This window comes from Mya arenaria, chromosome 3, assembly GCF_026914265.1.
Source record: "Mya arenaria isolate MELC-2E11 chromosome 3, ASM2691426v1".
Classification (NCBI taxonomy): Eukaryota; Metazoa; Mollusca; class Bivalvia; order Myida; family Myidae; genus Mya; species Mya arenaria.
Window position 1 is genome coordinate 89,153,463 of NC_069124.1, and position 14,411 is coordinate 89,167,873.

Sequence of the window (14,411 nt, forward strand, 5' to 3'; positions counted from 1 at the left end):
CTTGTCCCCTTAAAACCTGCAACATACTTACAAATTATTAAGCAGACCGCAAATTACGTATATTTTTTGTTAATAAATTTAAGAAGCCTAAATCTTGTACACATAATAAATGATCATTTCAATACTAAATTATCAACAAAAAAGCAAAATAAAGTATAAAACAAAAAAATATACAAATTGTCTCCTAAATGCCGTAAAATATATACGGTCTCCTTAATGCCCTAAGTAGATATATATATATATATATATATATATATATATATATATATATATATATATATATATATATATATATATATATATATATATATATATATATATATATATATACGATGGCTGTTTGTAAAGTGCGTTGACCAGTGGTATCATGTTATTAAATCATCAACGATGAGCAGAAAAAACTCAGTGCCTTTAAGACCGTTTTCTACGCCAGGGTGACGCTTCCCTGAAACGTATAGTAACAATGGACGAGACCTGACTTTATTTATATAAACCCGAATCTAAACAGCAATCCATGGTATGGCAACACCCGACCTCACCAGTGCGGAATTAAATGTATTTTTTACTGTATCATTTTATTTTCTCTATCAAAACACATGACCATATTTAAATGTTGTCCACAAACAGACCTCGTATATTTTTATATCAAAAGGATATCAAATGACTTTTTTTTCGCGCAACATTGTACGCAAACTTTACGTCCGGGAATGACGTCGTTGAAACTGTGTCCCAGCCCTGTGCGCGCTGACGTTTGATTTGGAATTGAGAGCGGGCTAAAATTTCAAAACAGTGAAAAATATCAAAATGTTATTTCACTGTTTGAAACAATGAATAACATTTTTATTTCACCGATAAATTTGAATAAATCACCGAAAAGTATATAATAAATACTTGTATGTGTTTCTCAGAAAATATACAATGTAATTCAAGACTTTGCTCATAAAAAGGCATGAAAGGCCATCAACTGATAGCTTGCTGGGCGGCTATTCTCCCCTCCCCCCCCCCTCCCTCCGCAACATTGAAACAAAGGCATGAAAGGCAATCAACTGATAGCTTGCGTGGCGGCTATTCCCCCCCCCCCCCCCCCTCCACAACATTGAAACAAAGGCATGAAAGGCAATCAACTGATAGCTTGCTGGGCGGCTATTCTCTCTCTCTCTCTCTCTCTCTCTCTCTCTCTCTCTCTCCCCCCCCCCCCCCACAACATTGAAACAAAGGCATGAAAGGCAATCTACGGATAGCTAACTTGGCGCCGGTGGCTTGCCTCCCCCTCCACAACGTTGACACAGAGGCATGAAAGGCAATCAACTGATAGCTTGCTGGGCGGCTATTCTCCTTCCCCCTGCACAACATTGAAACAAAGGCATGAAAGGCAATCAACTGATAGCTTGCTGGGCGGCTATCCTCCTCCCCCTCCACAAAATTGAAACAAAGGCATGAAAGGCAATCAACTGATAGCTTGCTGGATGGTTCGCCCCCTCCTCCTCCACAACCTTGATAAAAAGGCATGAAAGGAAATCAACGGATAGCTAACTTGGCGCCGGTGGCTAGCCTCCCCCTCAACAACGTTGAAACAAAGGCATGAAAGGCAATCAGCTGATAGCAAACTGGATGGTTCGCTTGCTGGGCGGCTATTCTCCTCCCCCCTCCACAACATAGAAATAAAGGCATGAAAGGCAATCAGCTGATAGCTTACTGGATGGTTCGCCCCCTCCTCCTCCACAACCTTGATAAAAAGGCATGAAAGGAAATCAACGGATAGCTAACTTGGCGCCGGTGGCTAGCCTCCCCCTCAACAACGTTGACATAGAGGCATGAAAGGCAATCATCTGATAGCTAACTGGGCGGCTAACTCGCCAGCACCCTCGGCCCACGCCACAATTCACACAGTTCTACACAGTGCAAGCAATGTTTTTTACAGATTGAATAGTTTTGTTGTTTAAATGGGAAAAAGGCTGAAATAAATAAGGAAAGTATAACATAAAACTCACATTCCGTAGGGTAATCTTACTTGGATGGAGAAAATGCTGATCAATATCTAGTCCATAATGAATACATGCATTAAACCAGATGTATTATTTTATGCATGAACTATATATTCATTTTGATTATGCACCAGTCAATTGTAACCACGCCCCCCCCACCCCCAGGTCCGGGGGTATACCGCGGATAGTCGGGGAAATGGGCCGTGTTTTAACCTTCCACGTGGCCCCGCAGTGCCGGGTGAATGCGGTGGTTTTGTCTTCCAGCCAAATATAGCGGGGAATGTGCCTTACCTAGAGTCCCTTGGGTGCGGGAGCATTTGGCGGGGATGTTACCAGCAGGCCGTCTCCGCAGGGCAAAACTTTACCCGGGCTTGGCTAGGTCGAGAGTCAAAGTCCCCGCTATTCCTCGGACCTGAGGGGGGGGGGGGGTGGCGTGGTTACAACTGACTGGTGCATTAAGTACTAGTGTACTGTCGTATCCATTTACTGAGTGCTCCTGGTATAGAAGTTCAAGGACATCTAAACATTTAAATGCGGAAATACTTCGATATTTAAATAAATATCTTTTCTGAAAAAAGAACATGCAATGTAACAACACGAATCCATTTCTTGTTGTTTTGACAGTACTGCGCGCCTTCTTTACGCGGATTAAAAATGGTGTTAATTGCCGGCGACCTCATCACATTTCGTATACAGTATCCTTACTACTATTTAGGATGTATATCTCGTAGCTTGCCGGAGAAGGCCGAGTTGTTACGACTTGGCCGAAGTGTTCGGAATGTTTTCAATAAGTTTCGAGAAGCCAGGCAGAAACGATGTAAACCCTACGGCTCACCCAGCCACCCAATGAGAGCGACCGACGGCCAGTTATGAGTGTTTATGTGGTCTATTTTGAATCTTTCCGGAGAAGGCCGGGTTGTTAGGGTTGACGCCCACGTGTATTCGCGCATGCGCTTTGTTTAATATTCGTCACGTATTCGGTTACTAGGATAGCGGCCGTGAATGTGTGAGTTTTCATTTTTTTAAACACAATTCAACAACTTTTCAGATCAGCATCACATTATATGTGTAATCAGAGACATCAAGAAATGAAAAACCATATTTAGTGAGTTTAATATTTGAAAATCATGGTTCATTTTACCTATTTTTCATGATCCTGCTTCGACCTGTTTAATACAATGTTAACTGCTTTCGTTTTACGTGTATGTATACTGCTCAAACCTTTAAAGTCAGAAGTGTTCGGAATGTTTTCAATAAGTTTCGAGAAGCCAGGCAGAAACGACGTAAACCCTACGGCTCACCCAGCCACCCAATGAGAGCGACCGACGGCCAGTTATGAGTGTTTATGTGGTCTATTTTGAATCTTGCCGGAGAAGGCCGGGTTGTTAGGGTTGGCACCCACGTGTATTCGCGCATGCGCTTTGTTTGATATTCGTCACGTATTCGGTTACGGATCCCTAGACTTACCGAAATACGATTATTTACCGAAAGACGGATAAAATTACCGAAATACGCATGAAAGTTACCGAAAGACGCCTTCTAATGCATTTATTTTTAAATAATCTTGTATATATAATGATTATACGCATTGTAGCCAAAAATTAAATTTTTTTTTTAGAAATAATGACTTTATTGACAAAAGAATTTCCCTTTTTTAGTCAAATAGAGTTATCTCCCGTCGTCAACCGAAATACGATTTATGGATATGGTTAAACTGGAGTAAATATGATAGAAATTTACCGAAAGACGCTTGCTATTGTATTTATTTTTAAAATTCATATATATTTGATGATTTTACACATTGTAGCCAAAATTTTAAAAATAATATCTAAAAATAATGAGTTTTTTGACAAAAGAATTTCCTTTATTTAGCCAATAAGAGTATTCTCCTGTTTTCAACCAAAATACCATTTATTGATATGTTTAAGGTGAAGTAAGAACAAATATATACAGTTAACTTAATACTAAATTTTTATTTTATTTTTCATCATTTCTCTACATACATGACATATATACATTTGATTAACATCGAACATGGAAGGCTACATAAAACATAAGTCATACACATAATAAAATTACATGAAATATTGAACGCTGCAAATACAAATAAAAAAAACTTACAATATGTATTTAAATCATTGACAAAGACATATACATGTTAATGACAAAAGCTATGGTAAATGTACATTGAAAATTCACCTTGTGTTACAAACAAATGTGTCAGACATACAAACAATAAAATTGTGATTGAGTTATAAGAATATATTAATAATTACCTTTGAATGCACCATGCGTATATATGTCCATGAAGAAAAGGAAGTTGTTGTTATCTAAGTGCATATGTGCATGGCAAAAATGTTGCCCGAATTGAATTATGTTTCATTATTATGTGCAATATTTATTATTAACTATGTAGATATCTTCATCGTTGAAATCAAACAGTTAAAGTTAAAATACTTTATTTTTTTATGGTTTAGCATGGTGCATAAGAAATAATAGCCTGCATTTCCAGCACATATAGCACAAGGAAACTCATCCATTATTAATGATTTCAGAGTGTAAAGTTCTATTAATTTGGACTTCTTTGATACTTACAGCAATAACTTACCTTTTTACTCGCAATTGTTATTTATGAATCTTCAAATGAAGCCGTCAATTTGTGTGAAAATCACCCGCAATTATAAATGTACACGTAATGCGGTCCTTTAATGCGTAATTATTATGGTATTTGCTCAACACGTGTCACAGAGCCGAAAAGGGTTTACCCAAATTAACACACTTTCAATAATACCAAACTGTCCCCCAAAAAACGTGCCGCTACTTTGTGGGGTGTCATACACCGAGTGATAATTATGTTGTTTTAAACATCGCCTGATTTTGTGTATTTGGTGTGGTCTGGTTATTATTGTCCATAAGTAAGCTAATTTATCTGAAGATGAGAACTTCGCTGTTTAAAAACTTCTTTTTTTCAATTTTCATATAAACAAAAATTAAAATTTGAAAGCCCTTAACTATACTGTAGATCTAAGTTAGTTAAAGAAAATGATTTTAGCGACATTTTCGACCTATTTCAAAGGCAATGTTTCAAGTATATTCCAAAATACTTTCAAATGCTGTATATACAATTGATCTAACATTTCCATAAGAATATAAATGCTATTATTTGAATCCAAATTCATAATCATTTTCATAATACAACAACTAATAAATTAGTTTTACCTGCGTTAAATCGTCTTTCGGTTGGCGAAGGGAGACAACCATTTCACTGACACATTGTCTTTATTCAATTGAACAATAAGTAAATATTTTCATGAACTTTTTCATTTTTATGAGTGTGTTTTAGTTATATGAATATTATGAGATTATCATTAATTGGAATAATTGATTATATTGGAAGCTTTTATCTGTCTTTCGGTTGGCGAGTCGGCACGCGGAATTCGATATCGAACACTGAAATTTCAACTGCCTATTACATCATTATATTTTAATATTTTTCTCTAAAATTTGGTTTGGTAATGTATTTGTATAATATTAATATAAAAACAATAAAATAAATGCATTAGAAGGCGTCTTTCGGTAACTTTCATGCGTATTTCGGTAATTTTATCCGTCTTTCGGTAAATAATCGTATTTCGGTAAGTCTAGGGACCGTTCGGTTACTAGGATAGCGGCCGTGAATGTGAGTTTTCATTTTTTTTTAAACACAATTCAACAGTTTTTCAGATCTGCATCACATTATATGTGTAATCAGAGACATTAAGAAATGAAAAACCATATTTAGTGAGTTTAATATTTGAAAATCATGTTTCATTTTACCTATTTTTCATGATCCTGTTTCGACCTGTTTTATACGCTGTTAACTGCTTTCGTTTTACGTGTATGTATACTGCTCAAACCTTGAAAGTCATTTCCCCATTAAGACCTCAAAATAAACAATTTGGTATAGATAATTATACATACTGGTTAAAGAGGAGGAAAATAATAGATAAGTAATTTATAAAGGGAATACGGCTTAGAGTTAACAAAATACTTTATGATTATATCGCACACAATTATGGATTCTACTGGTTTTAATACTGTACTCATTCATCCATAACGGTTGCACAAATGTGATGAATATATTAAATAAGGCTTGATTATCATACATGTAGTTACATTGTACATATATTATACGAATTGTCATTCTATATGACAAAAGTATTGCATTTCGGTTTAATTTATGTTTAATGTTATGTTTTTTGTGTTTTTTTTTTTATATTAGGAAACCATTTCTTTCATTCACCTTTGTGATAAACCATCTTAATTGGTATCCCAGTGCAAACCTATTTATAGGCTGTGAATCATAGAAACACATAATCATCAATTTGATGTATGATTATTTAAATATTAACACTGACTGTGAGAGTTCAAAGGCTGTAGGCATGAAAAGGGTGATTTGACTTTTTGTCAAAATGACGTAGTACCCGATTGTGACCAGACCGATGATTATCTGACCGGACTGTGCATTGCCGATTTTACTTATTGATATCATTTGGAATACTTCTGTTTTAATCATCAGTTCAGCATGGTTTACTTTCAAGGAATCGGATTGGTCAAAGGTTTATGTAACCTTTCTTATGATTGGTTCGTGGATATTTCGCTCACTGTTTCCCACGATTTTCTGCAGTCAAGACGTGCTTCATGCAGTCTTAGTTTTAGTAACTTTTAAAATCCTTGCGAGTCTTTTTGAGGTTTGTTTCAAGGTATGCATTCCTAGTTTTATCCATGTATTTGTCTGTGTTCTCGCTGAGATGATTTATGTCATTTTGTGTAGCGCTTTTATTCGCGATTGTCCGAGATAAGGTGTTATCCGAAAAGCGGTATATTATTCTATAAAATAACATAACAATTGATCTTTTCACTTATCATATAATCTATGTACACTTACTATTCTTTTAACTTACTTTTTAGAGACTAACTAACCATTTCAATCACTGTGAGTGAGGGGAGGCGTACTGAAGTTTTCAATACCACATATTGGTAAGTACAGTGTATGAATGTTGTATGTTGTATACGCTGTACAATGTTTTTGTATTTGCTTTGACCGTTTGTCATTGTGGTTATATGTTCTTTTGTATTACATTGTATGCCATGTTTGTACATGTCATTGTGTGTTATGTGTTATATTGTATATCAGATACATATAGGCCACTAGCAGTCTTTTATCTCATCTTCTATTTATATATGTATGTGTCTTGAGTACATTGTTTATGTATATAATATATCTTGCAGATTACAAGTCTTCAGAACCTGACTTAAGTTGGTACTTATATCCCCGGATTACCATACTGTTATAACTGGCGCCCAACGAAACCAAACCCGTACAGACCCCAGACAGAGTGAGTGACTACGGAGCCTGGAAAGAAGGATCCTGGCTGACCCCGGACAGAGTGAGTGACTGAGGAGCCTGGAAAGAAGGATCCTGGCTGACCCCGTACAGAGCAATTCGTTGAAGAGTCTGAAGACGAGGATTCTGACAGACCTGGGCAGATTCCGTAGCTGAGAAGCCTAAAAACGAGGACGTTTTTTTTTAGGCAAGGGAGAACTCTTGTGATAAAAGTGTGCTTGATCTAGCTCATGAGTCCTGTCAACAGTATTTATATCAGGACTGAGGATTATGTGCATTTAATTAAGTAACAGTGCTTTCATTAAACAGAGCATATATTTTTTTAAGTGAGCTATTACACAAACTTTGTTGCTTGCAACCAGTAAGCTGGAGGGATCGAGGCGTATTTCAGAAGACATTACAAGGAGGATTCACCAGTGGACCAGGAGGTTTCAGTGACCACGAACACTGTCATTACTTTTAACATTATTCAAGTGCTAAAATATTTTTTTATAATTGCTATATTAACAATTGTGCTAGTGGCTGTTATTCACAATTTGCGAGTGGATTCAAAGTATAAAGCATTCTACTGAGGGCGTGAGTACATATATATTTTGTTGTTTACCCGAAAATTGCAGTTTCGTGCATCTTAATTTACATTACTTACTGTAATCTTACATTTACAACTGTAATCTTAGCTTAATTCAGCTGTTACTGCCATTTTCTGGATAACACATAGATGTAGAAAGATATTGTCAAAAGGAGAGGGATCTCACTGCATGATTAACTCTAACATTATGGGCTAAGGAATATTTAACAACTTCAGTTATTGAAACTATCATTTCTGATAACTTACTTGGTGTCTAGGAATTTCTACTTATTTCTTGTAATATTCTGCTTTTCGGACATTCCTTTATCTCGATTTCAGTTTAATTTGCATATGTGTATTTAATCTTGTGCTAAATAAACATCTAAGCTAGGACTACATTATATACATGCGCTTGTTTTGACACTTGACTTGTTTTGTCTCTTCTGATTGTCTGTTATTTATTAATTAACAGGTCGTAAACATCGGTTCAAAAACATCTTTTGGAGTTTAAAATCATTAGGAATGTGAACAAGCATGATTTATCATTGATTTTGTTTAATTGATTACGGAAATTCTTTGACAGCGTGCATTTTGAATCGCACTGATAAATTCTGTTCATTCTGACAAGTGAATGTCGCTTTCTCGGCGATATTGAGTTTTCATTGGCGGTTCACTGTGACGTATGAATGCGTAATTAGCCCGCTGAATCTTATCTCAAATTCTATTGGTCGTTCTGTATACAGGTGTCCTGTGACGTCACGAGTTGCTTAGCGACAATACCGACCTTATTGACCTCGCACTTGTTTGCCATACAATATTACGGACGTAATCGAAAATTATCTTGACAATTTTGCCTATTATTTCTTCGTATCGTAGTATTTAGTTAGAAATAGTAGTTTGTAGCATACCTAGTACCATTTTGTATTGATAAGTTGCTTTTAGTTACCAGTTAATAGTTTAGTGGCAATGTAATTGACAAAAACCTTGACGCATTTTAAGATTTGCTTACTTTCGGTTTGATTGAAATTTCATTCATTGTTATTTCCACGATATGTCATATTGTTACCCTGTAGAATCGCTTATAAAATACTTAGCTTTATTTTGATTTAAATTGTACACATATAATTTATTTATTTGACATTTTGTTTAGTCAGTTTGATTTTGTAAATTTGATGAGAAATTGCATTACCATTTAATTATTGTTTGATTGAATTTCTGACACTGAATAACATTCGTTTTAGTTTCAGCTTATTTGATTTGAATGATTAATTCTGATTGATTTTGATTTAAATTGGAAATAGTCCTATTTCATTGGAATTTATTTGTCATTGATTGGAATTTTGTCATTATTTATTTATTTATTTTTTATAATTTATTTATTTATAATGCTTGGTGACATGATTAATTGAGAAAAAATCTTTGAAATATTTGTTTGACTTAAATAACTTTAATAATTATACATTGATTTTCGGTATAGAAGATTGATTTGACTCATTGATTGTGAATTAATTAATTGGTTAACTTTGATTCTTAAAATTAATAAATTTTTGAAATATTTTCATAATACCTACAGTGATTTGTACTTGTGCAGATTCGGTGACTTGTGATTTCTGACTTAGCACAATAACGTGGTACATTAAGACTGAGAATTAGTACTGGTCTTGTTATTCACTTACTTCGATATGTTTGTGTGATACTTAGAACACCCACATGGTGTTTGCTATTTTTAGGAAGTGATTTTATTTAATTTTGCTCGTTCCATTGTATTAGAGCACATTGATTACTTTGGATTGCATATTGATTACCCTGTGTGAGATGTGATTACACTTTTTGAAATTAATAGTTGAATGATATAGTGAAGGACTCTTATTTGTTGTAATAATTAATTGAACAATTTTATCAATACATACTGTGAATACTTGATTGTCATGGCGGCCAAAGAAGAGGCGCCTGAGGAAGTAGAAGCTTCTGGGGGATTATCCAAAGAGGAAAGCCAAATGATTGGTTTACTTAGGAGTTTGAAGTTGAAGGCAGATGTGTCGGATCCTGAAAGAGCTGCCAGACTCATAGAACTGTTAGGTGGAGTGAAACATGAATCCACAAAAGACAAAGAGGTGAAGACTGACCCAACACCGAACCACTCTTACCCAAAGTTGAGCATATTTTACGGTGAAGAAGGAAAGGGAGAAGCTAATTGGGATAGTTTTAGATATGAAATTGAGTGCATAATAAATGCTAGGAGCTACTCCGAGGAACAAATCATGTTCGGAATTCGACGCTCAACGAAAGGAGCAGCAGCAGATAAGATTAGAAGGTTAGGTCAAGGAATTAAGTTGAATAAAGTTCTTGAGAAGCTAGATAATTCCTATGGGATAGTTGAAACGAAGGAGAGCATAATGAAACGATTTTACACCTGTGAACAAAAGAGTGGGGAATCAGTGGAAACATACGCGACAAGGCTAGAGGATTTGTTTTACAAGGCTGTCGAGCTTGGAGGATTTAAAACAAGCGACACATTAGTATTGAAAGAGGTTTTACACTCTGGACTCCGAAAGGACCTTAGACTTATGTCAACATATCAGTGTGACAAGATAAATGACTATGATCGGTTCAGGAAAGAACTCCGTAAAATAGAAATAGACCAGAAGAACTCTAGCCCAGAGAGGAAGCCATGTAGACCAGCAGTAAACAACCCAAAAGAAGAAGACAGCGAAACAGTCAGACTTTTAAGACAATTAACGGAGAGGATTGATAGGATAGAAAAGGGACAAAAACAGCAGCCACAACAACAACAGCAGCAACAACAAGAAGTCTATGTTCCAAGAGGGGGATACCGGGGAAGATGGCGAGGAGGACAAGGACGTGGAGGACAAGGACGTGGTGGAGGACAAGGACTTGGAAGAGGGAGAGGCTACTACAACAATGTTGAAGAAAATGTAATGTTCAATGATGGAAGAAGTTGTTTCATTTGTAATAAGAAAGGGCATATGCAGAGAGACTGTCCTACCATACTGGCCCAGTTTGTTTGTTCATACTGCAAGGAGAAGGGACACTTCAAAAAAGACTGCCCAAACTTTTAAGTGCCCGAGTTGGGGGATCGAACCCGAGAACCCTTTTGTCTGATCCCAAATTGATTGGAAATACTAATGAAGTAAACATCACAATAGCCAACCACCCAACCATTGCATTGTTAGATACGGGTAGTGTTGTTAGTCTTATTTCAGAATCATTTTACCATGAACATTTTCCTTCTATAGAAATACAACCAGTGGGTGATATATTGAACATCGAATGCGCCGATGGAGAAAATTTACCTTACAAAGGATATATTGAAACAACAATAACTACTACTGATGGCCTACCAGAGTCCAAACCACTACCTTGCTTACTTCTAGTTACACCGGACACAAAGTATTCAGCTAGAACTCCTGTCATATTAGGAACGAATATACTACAAGAACTAATGAAGGATTGTTCAACACATTTTGGCGAAAGATTTTTACAGAAAGCTCCTTTACATTCGTCATGGTACTTAAGCTTCCGCACAATGAGTGTAAGAGAAAGAGAACTTAAGAAGAACAAGAATCGCCTCGCTGTAGTTAAGTGCGCTGCTACTGAAAAGATTATTTTGAATCCGAATCAAAGCACTGAGGTGATAGGCTACACTGACCATGAACTTGAATATTGTCCCACTACTGCTATCATCCAAGAGTGTGATGATTGTTCTACACCATCCATAGATGTTACTCCTACTGTCATACATTATACAGGGGAAAAGAAGAAAGAAGTAAGGTTAACATTGTCAAACATCACTACAAATCCTATAGTCATTCAACCAAGAGCAGTGTTGTGTGAAATACAACCAGCTACAGTAGCCAAAGAGGTTTTTAAGAAGATTGAAAAAGATAGGACCAAACTATTGGATGATTTAAACATTGATGAATCAAATGTACTAGATGATGGACAGAAACAAGAATTAATGAATTTACTTAGGAAACATCAGGAAATATTTTCAACCGGTGAAACTGACATTGGCATTTGCAATCTTATAAAACACAGAATTGATTTAATAACTGATGTTCCATTTAAGCAAAGACACCGCCGAATACCACCATCAATGATTGAAGAAGTACGCAACCATATTGAACAACTGTTAGCGGCTGGTGTCATCAGACCATCGAAGTCACCATATACCTCGAACGTGGTACTTGTCCGAAAGAAGAATGGGAAGTTGCGACTCTGTGTCGATTACAGACAACTCAACAGCATCACTATCAAGGATTCCTTCGCACTGCCTCGAATGGAAGAGATATTCGATAGTCTTCATGGCGCAAAGTATTTTACGACTATGGACATGAAGTCTGGGTACCATCAGGTCGAAGTTGAAGAGAAGCACAAAGAGCGAACTGCGTTTACAGTAGGTAATATGGGCTTTTACGAATATTGTAAGATGCCATTTGGTTTGACCAATAGTCCAGCGGTTTACCAAAGAATTATGCAGGAAATACTAGGTGATCTTAACATGAGTATTTGCCTCATATATCTAGATGATGTAATTATCTTCAGTGACTCCTACGAACAACACCTGGAGCGTCTAGACATCATACTGACCAGACTACATGCGGCTAACCTGAAATTAGCACCGGAGAAATGTCATTTCTTTAAACCAAGCGTTAGCTTTCTTGGACATGTGGTTAGTGCTAATGGAGTCGAAACTGATCCCGCAAAGATTGAGAAAGTGAAAGGTTGGCCAGTTCCATCCAACTCTGATGAACTTCGCTCCTTCCTCGCTTTTGCTGGATACTATCGCCGATTCATTCAGAGTTTTAGCGACATTGTCAGACCATTGAATGAGCTACTGCCTCCAACTACCACCAAGAAAGGGACCAAGACACCAAAGCCTGAGTGGAAATGGACAGAGAAAGAGCAAGCTGTCTTCGACCATCTGAAGGAGCTTTTGTCCTCTCCACCCATATTGGCCTACCCAAACTTTCATTTGCCGTTTGAGTTACACACAGATGCATCGGGTAAAGCATTAGGTGCCGTGTTGTACCAGTTACAAGATGGAAAGAAGAAGGTTATATCGTATGCAAGCAGAGCCTTAAATAAGTCTGAACGAAACTACAGTGCATTCAAGCTGGAGTTTTTAGCTCTGAAATGGGCGGTAACCGAAAAGTTCAGCGATTACCTTACCTTGTCTCACTTCACTGACTTACGTACTCACCAGTGCCAAGCTTGATGCTACTGGACAGCGATGGGCTGCAGCTCTTGGTGAATACTCGTTCGACATCCATTACAGAGCAGGGTTGAAGAACCAGGACGCTGATGGCATGAGCAGGTATCCATATGAGAGGATAGTCGACACGGACAACATAGATAGAGTGAGAATTAATGACCCATCTGTAAAGGCCATTTGTAATATGATTGCAGTGCCATATGTTGATACTCTACCTATGAAGATGAACATCTTGGAAGCAACTGAAGATATGGGCCAACCTCTGGCTCAGAAGGAAATGAGAGAAATTAGAAGGGCGCAGCGCGCAGACCCTCTCATTGAGAGATGGAGAAAGGCCGTCATTGACCAAAGATTACCCAAAGACTTTATGCACGGCCATGACCTTACTATGAAGAAGCAATTTAAAAACTTGAAGATCAAGAGAGGAATCTTGTTTAGGATTGTGCATGAAACCAACGATGACATTGAACAGTTAGTAATACCAGAGTCGTTCCAGAAAGAGATCTTAGTTGGTATTCATGATTTGTCTGGACATCCAGGGCAGGAGAGAACGATGCGCTTAATGAGAGAGAGGTATTACTGGCCAGGTATGACAACAGATGTAAAAAACTGGATCAGTAAGTGTGATAGATGCATTAGAAGGCAAGGAAGGATAGATAAAGCACCACTTGTTAATATCAACACCTCTTACCCTCTTGAACTTTTATGCATTGATTATCTCACATTAGAACCATCAAAGGGTAACGTGAGTAACATTCTTGTAGTCACAGACCACTACACGAAGTTTGCAAAGGCCATACCGACACGAAATCAAACCGCCAAAACAACAGCAGAGGCACTCTACAACGAGTTTTTGGTTCACTTCGGAATGCCTACAAGATTACACTCGGACCAGGGTGCGAATTTCGAAAGCCAGTTAGTATCTGAGCTGTGTCGCATTACAGGCATGAAAAAGAGTCACACCACACCATACCATCCCCAGGGTAATGCAGGTCCAGAGCGGTTTAACCGGACTTTGCTTGCAATGCTTGGTACCCTGGAAGAAGATCAGAAGGCTGATTGGAAGAGGTATGTTAGTAGCCTGGTGTATTCATATAATTGCACCCCTCATGAAGCCACTCGAGTATCACCATATGAGTTGATTTTTGGAAGGAAGCCGAGGTTGCCCATTGACGTCATGTTTGAAAAGGCAAGAGAAGAGCCAGTAAACAAGACAGCAGAAGAGTACTTGGAAGA

The 14,411-nt window shown here is 37.3% G+C and overlaps 1 protein-coding gene across 5 annotated transcripts in view; it reads left to right on the forward strand.

The window, feature by feature from the left end:
• Window positions 1-2,914: 2,914 nt before the first annotated feature.
• LOC128227516 (uncharacterized) overlaps window positions 2,915-14,411 on the forward strand; it is a 41,315-nt gene continuing 29,818 nt past the window's right edge. Inside the window, exon 1 of one of the 5 annotated variants that reach the window (XM_052938145.1) lies at window positions 2,915-2,989. The gene's annotated coding sequence lies outside the window, so the exon portion shown is untranslated. Of the gene's footprint in view, window positions 3,091-5,636; window positions 5,665-5,747; window positions 5,766-6,463; window positions 7,948-14,411 lie in introns of those variants that run through there. The other 4 variants (XM_052938143.1, XM_052938144.1, XM_052938146.1 and 1 more) reach the window with 4 other exon arrangements.